At 33.7% G+C, this 13,223-nt stretch overlaps 1 long non-coding RNA gene across 5 annotated transcripts; it reads right to left on the minus strand.

The window, feature by feature from the left end:
* Positions 1–1,769: 1,769 nt before the first annotated feature.
* LOC105798488 (uncharacterized) lies at positions 1,770–8,330 on the minus strand. Of its 5 annotated transcripts, none has more exons than XR_008188633.1 (7): positions 7,785–8,330; positions 7,614–7,710; positions 6,995–7,378; positions 6,786–6,912; positions 3,473–3,532; positions 2,469–2,633; positions 1,770–2,063 (listed from the first exon to the last, which is right to left on the minus strand). It is a non-coding gene; the product is annotated as an uncharacterized LOC105798488 (long non-coding RNA). The 5 variants fall into 5 exon arrangements; XR_008188631.1 differs by having other exon boundaries at positions 6,786–6,894; positions 7,785–8,328; XR_008188634.1 differs by lacking the exon at positions 3,473–3,532 and having other exon boundaries at positions 6,786–6,894; positions 7,785–8,327.
* Between the last annotated feature and the right edge of the window lie 4,893 nt (positions 8,331–13,223).

Genomic DNA, 13,223 nt, shown 5'->3' on the forward strand with positions numbered 1-13,223 from the left:
AAGCTAGTTTTCACACTTATGGATCCTGAATACAAGCATTTTCGTTATATTTTAGTTAAGTTTCTTTAGCTTTACTTACATTCAATAAAATGTGCAAATTAAGTCTTTTGTTGACCTTAAGGGTCGAATGAGGCCTAAGGGGAGAACTAACGTACCTTATGCGTGTGTAGGAGACCATTAGATGGCATTTTAGTCCAATACTAGACGCTATGTCACAACATGAGAGGCTCGATGTCGCAATATAGCAAGCGAAGTAGAAAAAGTACAAAACTATCTTCGATGTCGCAACATAGAAAGCGAAATGAAGAAAGTACGAAACTATCTTCGATGTCACGACACACACTAATGGTGTCGCGACACACCCCTGAAGACATCTCAAGGAGTATACTGCCACCTCTATTACGACATAGGTTCTATTGTGTTGCGACATCAACTATGGGACAAAAAATTAAACATGAAGTAAGGGCATTTTGGTCTGTACAATCAAACCTAAAGGTCGAGGACGTCAGCTACCCTAGGGTTAAGGACGACGAGCACCTAAAAGTTATAAATGGGCTCATTTGGTACATGTTATAGACATCATTTCTTTAGCCTAAATTATCTCTGTAAAATTTAGTTTAGTTTTCTTTCATTCTTAGGTTTTAGATTTCTTTTATTTTTTCTTGTTGATTTTAAGAGATCTGAATTGTGGAAGCATTCAAACTTTATGGATTCACGCTTAATTTCAATACAATTAGGCTCTTTCTTTTACTTTATCTTGTCGTAACTAGCATGATTTCTCTTTATTTCGATTTCATATTGTCTATGAAAGCCGTAAGGAACTAATCCCCTTGTGGGGATTACCAGGTGGAGGTATGATCTATTAATTGTTTTATAAGGTTACTCAACAGATCAACTGTTACGGAAAGGAAGAACGTGAAACAAACACTGGGCCTAACAACCCCGAAAAGTCATCAATGTGGGAATTAACCCAAAATTGGTATTGTCCATTTGTGAACACTTTCACTCAAAACTAGTCTGGACTGTGAGGTCAAAAGATAAGTAGTTCTTGCTGACTCGTTATATTAGTGAAAGATTGGAAGATCCTGCTAGGGTAGCGACTAGTTGATTGACGAGGAACCTGAGGTAACAGTTGATGAGGATTATCGAAGCAAGCTAATCACCCATAATCAAGATTTCATTTACTCTACTCTTCTATCTCCTAATTTTATTTACTTTATGTTATTTTAGTTTCTTATTCTAAACACTTAAAAAACCCCTCTTTTATGCTCTCATATTATAATTTATTTAAAGTACTAACTAGATCTTTTAGTGTTTAGGTTAAAATTGATCTAGCGCTCGCCTGTATTGGGTACAATCCTCGAAGTACTCACCTACTTCATTGTAAAAATATATTACAACTTGACCCATATACTTGCAGATACTGTCTTTTCATTGTATATTTTATTGCAGTATTATGTCTAGAGGCAACCTTTAACTCTTTATGACCATGTGGTTCATCCTGTACTTAATAAAAATATACGACCGTGTGACAACCCGTGTCCCAGGTCGTATGCTCGCTAAATTACCCCTAATGCAAGCCTTACACACCAAGCCAATCAATTTCTAGATACTTTCACATGATTAAATCACATTCAAGGACACCAAAAAATGCCAAAAATCATTCATCCTATTTCTAACCAATATGCTATTAATAGGCACCACAATTCATACACCAAATCAACTCAAGTACAAAACTAAAAATCCACACCTTAAGCATATAACAATCATACCAAAAAGTCATTTCATTCTCAGTATAAACCATAATGACTTTAACACTTTCCATAGGCATAACCAAAGTGTCCATAAAACACATAATTTTAGACATTTACAAGCAAAACAAAAAACATATATACAAGTAGCTACAAGTAAGATCAATTCACACCATATTGGAAAAATAACTCAAAACACTTATTACATGCCATTTATAACCATCAACTAAGTAATAAAAAACTACCAAAGAGAAGGATGGATAGTGTGATTGTACTCCGACGAAATTCCAATCGATGAGCTTTTCCGGTGATCTACAAGAAAAAGAAAACAACTACATAGGCAACTAGTACTTAGTAAGCTCGTATAAAGGAAACTTAAACTTACCGAACATATTATGTTTAAAACAACCAACCATAATTTCATTAAATCATAAGCATAATTTTGTTTCCTAAACACACCACTTCACAGGGTTGGTAAGTGTATAAATCAACATATAAATCCAACCAACTCATGGAACATACCACAATAAGCATTCAATATATATTTCATCCATCATGTATTTAAATAATACCCTTTTAATTTCAAGCACATATATCAACATTTTTCATTTCATCTTGTAATAACATTGACCATTTCATATACTTACATATTCAGATTAAACTTTAATCACCCATTGAACCAAATGGAATATCATTAGATACTCGAGAATTGCTTACATAAGCTGTGATTGGAACATGTAATCATATATGCTCACACGAGCTGTGGGTCGCAATGTTAAGCTACACGATGCTGCTCACACGAGCTGTGGGGAATTGACAACAAATGTAGGACCCCAGCCATTGGTAGAACATCCAAGACCAGCACCCGAAATCGTATAACCCCTAATGACATGTCATTTGTATCTTAAGTTTTCACAAGGCTCAAATGGGACTATTGTACAAATCCAATTATTTTATTTACATTACATAATGCTATTTCAAACATGCTTTAAGGAAATATACATTCTCAAATATAACATTCAATTTAACTAACATCATAATTTGATCCAATATAAAAACATCATACAACTATCAATCAAAATTATACATAGCATAATATTTATTAACATTACATTCAAAACATCATTTAATAAGTTTAATACTTATATAAACTTACCTCGACAAAAACGGTTGCAAAAACAGAGTCGACAACTAGTTTGAAACTTTAGTTTTTCCTCAATTTAAATTCGGTTGTTGCGTTTCTTGATCTAAATAGTATTTTCATTCAATTAATACTATTCCAGAACTTAAATAAGTAATTTTATACAGTTAACCCCTTCCATCATTATTTTAAAAAATTACCCTAATATTTTAACTTTTGTATGATTTAGTCCCTAAACCTAAAACTTGTAAAATTACGATTTTAAAAGAAAAACCATAGTAGTTGGTTTTTCTAGGGGTCAATCTGACCCATATCTTTCATTAATTCACCCTATTTTCATTGGATTTTAATATTTCAACAATTTAATCCTAAATATTAAAATCATTAAAAATCACTTAACAAATTACTTCTTTTTAGCTACCAACCTTAATAATCTATCAACTAAGTTCAAAAACACTTTAATTTTATCAATGGCAGAAAACGTTTAACAATTTTACAAATTAACCCTCGGGTTAGCTAGATTAAGCTAATACAGTAACAGAAACATAAAAATCATTAAAAATAGACTGAAACTTCATACCATGCAATTGAAATTTCTTTGGTCGAAGCTTGCTCCTCCCTTGGCTATGGTTTTTTCGTTCTAGGGTGAAAGAAATGATGAAAATGATGATTATTTCATCTTGTTTTACTTTATTATTTACCTAAAATTATTATTTTTAATTATTCTTCATCTATCTGCTCATTTGTAGCACATTTCTAAAATAGGACCTTGGTTTTTCTCTATTTTTTATTTTTCGCTAGATCTGGTGGTTTTTTATTCTTTAGTTTGGGTTTTGTTTGTATATGAAGGAATCTAAAATAGAGGCTAACATGGCCAAGCTGCGTATATCAGATGGGAAGAAGGAGAAGGTCCTATAGATTGAGGGAATTTTCGAGGGAAATCACAGGCTGTATGATCTATGCTTTGTGGGTTTCCTTACTGCTGTGTGGTTTAATTTCAAGTTATGTGAAATACGTTAGCAAATCTCTGGCATCCTTTAAGAGACATTGAGATCTCGAATCTAGGGGAGAAGAGATTTTTGTTTAGGTTTTCTCATCAGGTTGATTTCGAGTGAGTGATAAAAGGGGCGCCCTAGACTTTTAAGAATCGTCCATTGATTTTTCATCGGTTTCTAAGAAGAAAGAGGGTGAGCAGTTTCTAGCTTATCAAACTAATTTATTGGCAATCACTTGGGGGCATGTCGACCGACATCAATGAAGATTATGAGTTGGAATGTTCATGGATTGGGGAGTCCATGAGTATTAAGGAGGCTTCAACATATGTTGAAACTTCACAATTCCTAAGTTGTCTTATTGATAGAGTTGAAGTTGGATTCTGTCAGAATGGAGAGAGTGTGTCGTCTGGGGGGTTTGTGCATGGTATTGATGTTCCAGTAGTGGGTACGAAGGGGCTTTAGTTTTGGGTGGAAGATTGATATTGACATTAATTTGTGAAATTTTTTGACTAACCATATTGATGTGGATATTTATGGTCCCGATGATGGAATTAATTTGAGGCTGACGGGGTTTTATGGCTCTCCTAATATGAGAAACTGTAGTACATCTTGGCATCTACTTCAAAGCTTAGGGAGGGATTAGAATTTGTCGTGGTTGGTACATTTTACTCTTTTAAAAAGAAAGGGAGTGTTTTGCGTGATGATAAAAGGATAGGAGAGTTTCAACGGGTGTTGAGGGACTTCCAATTGGAGGATTTAGGTTTTAAAGGTCCTTCGTTTACTTACGAAATGGGTAACTTTGAGCATAATAATATTAGGGAAAGGTTGGATAGGGTAGTTACGAATTTTGCTTGGCGGGTAAAGTTTCCAAATTTTGTGGTGTGCCACTTGCCTCACTCATTTGTTGATCATTGTCCTCTATTGTTGGTAATAGATAAGGGGGAGGGGAATCTTCAGAGTAATCATTTTCGGTTTGAAGCATCTTGGACGTTAGAAGATTCATGTGAAGCTAAAGTTCGTAAACTTTGGGAGCAGAGTAGGGGTACTCTTCCACATCGGCTTGAGTTGTTGGGGCAGGGTTTGGAATCTTGGGCTGATAGGTTGAGAAAGGAGAAGGGTAGAAGGTAGAGGCATCTTTGTAGAAAGATTGAGGAATTTAACTTGGGCAAATGGGATAATGATAGCATTTTCAATCTCATGGAGACTAAAATTGATTTGAATTTGGAGTTAGAGAAAGAAGGAATGTATTGGGAGCAAAGAGCACGTGTGAATTAGTTAAAGCATGGTGATCGTAATATAAGTTTCGTTCATCGTATAACATTTCAAAGGAAAAGGATGAACATGGTGAAATGGTTGGATAGGGGAGATGGTCATGTAACTAGTGATGTAGGGGAGGTGAATGAAATTGCCAGGGAGTATTTTATGGAGTTATTTACCTTTTAGGGATTATGCGATTCTGATCATATTTTGGAGGTGTTAATGGGTGTATTTTGGAGGACATGAATCAATGCCTCACGACCTGATATGAAAGAGATGAGATGCTTATAGCAAAGAAAACAATGGTGCCCACAAAGGCGTCAGGACCTAATGGTTTTCCTGCTCTATTCTTTCAAAATTATTGGCATATTGTAAGAGATGAGGTGGGAACTTATTGTGTTAATACCGAAAACATCAAAACCGAATAATATGAAAAATTTTCACCCTATAAGGCTCTGCTCGGTGTTGTATAAAATTATCTCTAAAATCGTGGCTAATCATTTCCAAAAAGTTCTAAGTTGTTGTATTGATGAAGCGCAAAGTGCTTTCATTCCTAAGAGGTTAATTACTGATAATATTTTGCTTGCGTATGAGATCTTAGAGGTGTTTAAATGGAAAAGGATTGGTATGAAGGGTTATTTTCCCTTTAAACTCGATATGAGTAAGGCATATAATGGGGTGGAATGGGAGCTCTTGAGGAAGATGCTTTTGAAGATGGGTTTTGTGGAAGGATGGGTTGGTTTTATTCACAATTGTGTGAGCTCAGTAACCTATTCTGTAATTCTCAATGGAGAGGTGAGTCAAAGGTTTTCACCCCAGAGGGGACTTCGTGAAAGAGATTTGCTTAGCCCGTATTTGTTTTTAATATAAAGTGAATGTTTATCCTCGATGCACATGGCAAGTCAGAGTAGATTAATCAAAGGCGCAAGAATCGGTAGGGGGACCAGAAATTTCTTATATTCTGTTTGCTGAAGATTGTATCTTATTATGGGGGTTACGTGAGAGAAGCAATGTTTCTACAATAGATTCTTAAAGAATACAAGGAAGCGTAAGGCCAATGTGTTAATTATGAAAAATTTGCTATCTATTTCAGTTCAAATGTGGGGGATGATATAAGGTATGAGATATCAAGGTGCTTGGAGGTTAGTATTTCAACTGACCCTTAAAGATACTTAAACTTAACTATTATGGTTGGAATGAGTGAAAGGCGGGCGTTTCAGGGATTGAAGAACCGTATGCGGTGTCACATTAACAGTTGGTGTGTGAAAGCATTGTCTCAAGGGGAAAATAAGTTTTTATAAAGAGTGTTCTACAAGCTATTCCCACTTTAACGATGTCTTGCTTTTTATTACCAACTTCATTATGTCAAGATATAGAGCATATTATCTCTCATTATTTGTGGAAAAAATTTTATGGTAAGCAAAGGATTCATTGGTGTGCATGGTCTATGTTGTGTTCATTGAAACACCATGGTGGGATGGGTTTTCAAGATCTTAGTAAGTTTAATTTTGCTCTTTTGGCCAAGTAGGGTTGGCGTTTAGTTAAAGATCAGAGTTCATTATTGGCGCGATTGTTTAAAGCTAAATATTACCCTAATTTTGATTTTTTGAAAGCTAGTTTATGAGTCTACCCATCTTATACCTAAAAGAGTATATGATCTACAAAGGGTCTGCTTCTGAGGGCCTGGGCTAGCAAGTGGGCACAGGCACAAGCATTGACATATAAGAGGATAGCTGGGTCCCTGGTCTACCTATACAAAAAATTCAGGCTACGGATGAGAACATACATTATAGAAAAACATCTGATTTAATTGTTCATCAAGAACGGGTGTGGGATGTGGGAATAATTACTAGTTGTTTTGATCTTGATGTGGCGAGTAGGATTCAGTGTATTCCTCTTGCCTCGCATCCTCGGCCGGATATGGTGGTTTGGCGAGTTGAACCCGTAGGTGAGTATACCATTCAGAGCAGTTACAAATTATTACAAGGAAATAAAGAGTTAAATGAAAATGCAGTGGATTGTTACAATATTTTTTACAAGAAGCTATGGAAACTAAAAATTCCAAAAAAGGTTAAAATCACAGTCTGACGCATTTCCAAGAATCTAATTCCTAATTCACACAACTTGTACAATAGACGCTTGGTGGGTTCTACGATTTGCCCAAAGTGTGTACGGGGTGTGGAGGATTTGGAGCATGACTTTCGGGATTATCCTTTTGTTGCTGTTGTTGGGACCTATTGAATATTAAATGGAATGGTGAAGAGGGCGGTCACAATTTTCAAGATTGGTTACTGAGAATGTTTCATAACTCTTCGGAATATACCCATAGGCAGATTTCATGTATGATCTGGTTCCTCTAGTTAGAGAGAAATAAATGGGTGCATGACAGATCGTTTGCCTCGTCATAATAGATTGTAAGTAAGATTTCGTCCTATATGTATGAACTTAATGTAATTGAGAAGAAATTACCTGTTACGAAAGTGGGTTTTGAGAGGTGGAGACCACTAGATGAACCTTTCGTTAAGATAAATTTTGATCCGGCATTTCATGTTCTTACTTCAAATTCCTGTTCAGGGATAATCATCAAAGATGGTAGATCTAGAACTATTGTTGAAAAAGTAACTGTAAATGGAAACATACCGTCGGTCTTTGCGGCTGAGGCACTTGCATGCCTTTAAGCGCTTAGATTGGGGGTGGATCTTGGTTTTAAAAGGGTGGTGGTGGAAGGGGATTCTCTTTCTGTGATAACGAAAACGAACTCAAGCTGTGTTGATAGATCAGCATTGGGGCGTATATTCATGACATTAGAATTGAACAACGAAAATTTGGAGACTGTGAGGTTATTTATGTCCCCGAGAGGTGAACATATTGGCTTATTTCCTAGTACAAGAGGGATGGAGAAGGGGAGATGGTCTAAATCTGGAAAATAGTTACCTGGTAGAGATGGTGGCTTTGAACTGTAGGGGTGTTGGAGAGGACGACGGAGCGGGTGTTGGAATGGCTTGTGGGTAGTTGATGTTTTATTCAAAAGGGTTTTGGTGATGGGGATTTTTTATGAGGGCGATAAGAACGATTGGTTTTCTGAGAGCAGGGATTAAAGGAAATGGCGGTTTCCAATGGTTTTGTGACCTACTCCTGTTGTTTGTAGTCTCCCATGGTCTACACGTGTATTCCATTATGGTGCGTGGCTTTTCTGTCTAGGCTGGAGTTGCTTGTTTTGTTTTCTTTTTGCTGTTATTTGTTTTTCCGAGCTTTTGTTTCAACTGTTTTAGTTTCTTTTAATAAAATCTTCAGTTGGATGTTATTAAAAAAAGTTTATTATTTACCTAATTAGCAAATTAACCTTTCAATTTAAAATTTTTTCACTAAATACCAAGTCACAACCGTCCAATACCACAACCAAGGGTATATTTGCTCAATAAGGCCCTCCACTCTTGTTTCCTAGCTAATATAACACCTTTAGCTTATAGAATCTAACTTATGCAGGTTTTACGATTTAGTCCTTTTCACTTAATTAACTAACTAAATGTTAAAATTTCTTAACCAAATTTTAGCATGACTCTAGTAAATACTCATAAATATTAAATAATTAATAAAATACTAACTCGCTCGTCAAAAATCGTGGTCTCAAAACCACTATTTCCAACATTACTAAAAACAGTTTGTTATACTTAAGTTTGTCTATTTTTGCAAGACATTTAATTTTAATTTTTTAATTAGGATATTAAGTTATTATTATTAATTTATTATGCATGAATCCCAGTTTTTATTTAAAACATAAGTAAACACCATCTTTTCTCCTGCTAAATAATAATTAAAACGTTGAGGATTAATAAATCGACATTTAAACTAAGTTTTGTACTAAATTAAATAATTATTTTAAAATGACTGTTTTCTAGAATTTTGATAACCCTACTAGGTCATCTCGGTGGCTGATGTAATCTCTCAAATTCGGGTCTAACGTCTAGGCCGGGTTGGGGAGGTTACATTTCAATTTTGAACCGATTAAGTTTTAGCTGGATTGGTATCGACATTTTTGCCAGTGCAGGAGGACGTGGGTTTGAGTGCATTGAAGCACATTATCCTTCTATTTAAGGATTGGGAAGGGGCTATGAGTAATTTTAGGTATTGTATAAAAAACAAATATAATAAAAACCTATAATAGAATTAATATTAAAAAAGAACATTGCAATTTTGAAAACAAATTGAATTGTGTCACAGTTACTTGAGTTCCGTTTGGCACTCTAAAAAAACTAACAATTTTATTTATAAGTAAATTATTTTTAAAGAAAAATTAATATGTTTTTAATAATTGATTTTAAAATTTTACAGTTAAAATTATTGGAAATATGAGTACCGCCATTAAACAATATATACTAATTTAAATATTTAATTAAAATAGACCATTAAAATTTTCATTTAAATATTTAATAGTCATAATATATAAAAATATTTTAATTTTATTTAAATATTAAATATTAAATATTAAAAGAAATATTCTAAAATTTTAATTCGAGGATGGTATCTCATTATTTTCACTTCTATTTTAATTTTTAATTATGGTTATTTTTAAATATTAGATATTAAATTTGGTTAAATTTTAATAGTTGTATATTTGATTCGATTATTAATAAATATAGGAATATAACACCACATTTTAATTATACCATATTTATGTTGTAATATTTATTTATAAGGAATTCAGATGGAAAGAATTCTCAATTAATTTGATGAGTGGGCACATGACGAATAATAGTTTGCCACCAATTATATGTTTTTCCTTGCAGAAGAGAAACGACACATATAACACATACGAGGGACATGCATTCTAACTGTTGAAGTACTCGGTTTGTTGCCTCTAGCCACATCTTAATTGCCAAAGGATTGACCCCTTTTACTCCTATAACCTCTACAGCATCGTATTTTCATAGTTCTTTTATTGGGGCTCGTCTAATTGTAGTTGATGAAGTAGTTAGTGGAGCAGTTCTAACTACTCTCTGAAAGATTTCTGCTACCTAGCTTCATAATCCCTCATTACCTCAATTTTCTTGTCGAGATCTCATAGTTCTGGTTTGTCGAACACAGGCTAATTCTTCACTAGGTGCTTCAGCCCTAATCCTGTTTTCATTCTCAATCGAGTGACCACTATTATTTATGTCATTATTAACAACATTTTTTGGTTCCTTTGACATTTTCAACTATAAAACATAAAAATTATAATAAGTATCCAAATTCTGACTCTGATTCGACTCAATTCTAAGTTTGATTTAGTCCAAGAATTGACTAAACCTGTAGCTCTGATACCACTAAATGTAACACCCCTAACCCCTCTCCGTCGTCTAATTAGGGTCACGGGCATTACTAACAAATCAAAACAGATAATCAATCATAATTAAAATATAAGCTAACCATTAACATCATATTTTATAGGGGCAGGTCATGACAATCTAATACATTCATACTAGAGTCTTATACAATCGAATAACGAATCATGTTATACAATGCTAAACTTGATCTTCCACCATCTACACTCTTATCACTATTTATTCCCTTTTGAAAGCGAGGAATTTGATACATAACAAGACTATTCCAATTATTAGCATTAGAGTATTGAACCATACTCCGACTACTACTACTTCTACCTTCAATGATGTTAGTAGAATGACCTACTTCACCTAATTTAGGTTTGCTAAATCACTCCAAATCAGATTATAAATACTCTTATAATCCTTAATTCAAGTATATATATCCCTAAAAATAACCTATGAACAAATTGGGACTAATTTGGAGCAATTCTAAAAATTTTAGGGAATTTTCAAAAATACCTAGAAATAGGGGACATACGGTCGTGTGGACAGGTCGTGTGGAACGCTTCATGGGTTTTGATGTTGGGACACACGGCCGTGTCCCAACCTGTGTAACTCACTGAGTTGAGACACACAGTTGTGTCCCAACCCGTGTCTCAGCCCATGTAGACTTTACACCTATACTATTCTTCAACACGTTCAGGGCACATGCCCATGTGTGACACACAGCCATCTGACAGACCGTGTCTTAGGTCGTTTGCACCTAAAAGAACATTAAAACACAAGTTTATCATTTCCTAATTGCTTGAGAACTAAGCAACTCAATTACTAACCATTTAACCTATCCAAAACACAATTAAACATAATCAAAATATTTGAAAACAATAATCTATTATACCCAACCAATGTACTCTCATTGGTACCACATTTTATAACATCAAACATACTAGCAAGGCATCAACCATTCAAAGCTTTCATCCATACTAATCTTACCAATATTGAACTAACACTTAGATACTTAAGCTATCAAGCTTTAAGTCAAAAAAATATACCAAAACGTTAGGCTGAGCTATTATACCAAGATTGCCTCAACTATAACCACATATATGTATACAATTATCCATCATTTCGCTAAGAAACCAAAATATCAGCACATCATAAACATATCAACAAAGGACTCCCTAGGTACATGCCATTTCAAAATATAACATCACCACACTTGAGTCCAAGATTCGTTGTTGGATGCTGAATCTGCAACAAACTGAAAAGTACCTAACTAGCACATGAAAAACAAAACCGCACATTGAGTAAAACTCAGTGGTATTTTTATAAACGAACAATAAAACATATTGTAAAGGTTATAATGCATTTTATCATGTCAATATACAAGTCCTATTACATCACCTAATTATTGAATTTATTTACATATCTTAAACCAAGCTTATAAATTAATATCCATTATCTACCTTTGTTTTAATTTCATTATACTCAATTTCTCAGTTCTACAATATAATTTCATCAACCAATCATTAAATCACATATGTAACAGTATAATTCATCACTAATTGAATTCAATTGCACAATTATAATAATATATCATATTTTCAAATCTATTCAATTTAGTCATTATCACAAATAAGTAATTCGAATCAGTTCAATTTAGCTCGTTTTAACATTTCCAGCTTACCGTATGTCATTACCATGAAACGTGGTTTGTGAATGCAACAATTGAAAAGGTCAGGACTATAGAAATACAAACCGTATATTCTGAGCTACTCGATATCAACCTTATCTTTCCTCTTCTTACTCCAGGATTTCGGAACCACGTTTGCAATTTTGGTTTTAAACTCCAAACCCCTAGTTGTCGTTAGTGTTCTTCTTGTTATTTCTTTCTTTCCCTATTCGGTTGCATTAAGAAACAAATGAAATGGTTTTCATTTCAGTTCCCACTAACCATCTTTATAATGTTATTATTAATTTTATATTATAAACTATTTATTAATTATAACTTATAACATTTAAGTTAACATAATTTATATTATATATACATATCATAAATGTTCCATTATGACTGTCTGTTAAAAGGAAACAATGGTATATTTACTTATTTAGTCCCTTTAATTAATTTCAATCGATAATTCAACTTGTAAGTTTAACGCGATTTAGTTCTTGTACTTAAACAACTCCTAATTTCACAAAAATTACTTAACCAAAATCTAATTCACTACAAAACTAACCTCGCAAATATTTAATAAAAATATATATGGGTTCGGTTCACAGAAACGAGGTCCCGATAGCTCAATTCCCAAAACCACTGACTTTAGATCCAATACACTCATACCTTGTCTAACTTTTCACATAACCAAAATTATTAGACCAAACCTCAATATAATAATGTTATACCCTCGTAAATATTAATAAATAATTTTCACAATTTTTATCATCAAAAAAAAAATTCTAAAACCACTGACTTTTGGGTCGTTATAGATATTACTAGAAATAATTATTTATCCTGAATGTTAGATGTTAAAATAGACTTAGATGCAAAAAGCCTTGGTGAAACTATTAATGAAGGAAATGAAGCATCGATTCAAGATAAGGCCAAAGCTATGATATTTCTTTGCCATCACCTGCATGAGGGACTAAATATTGAATATTTAACTATTAAAGATCCAATTGTCTTTTGGAATAGTCTAAAAGAAAGATATGACCACCAAAAAACCATAATACTTCCTAAAGCTCGCTGTGATTGGTTGTTTTTGAGATTACAATA

Source organism: Gossypium raimondii, chromosome 9 (genome assembly GCF_025698545.1).
Source record: "Gossypium raimondii isolate GPD5lz chromosome 9, ASM2569854v1, whole genome shotgun sequence".
Classification (NCBI taxonomy): Eukaryota; Viridiplantae; Streptophyta; class Magnoliopsida; order Malvales; family Malvaceae; genus Gossypium; species Gossypium raimondii.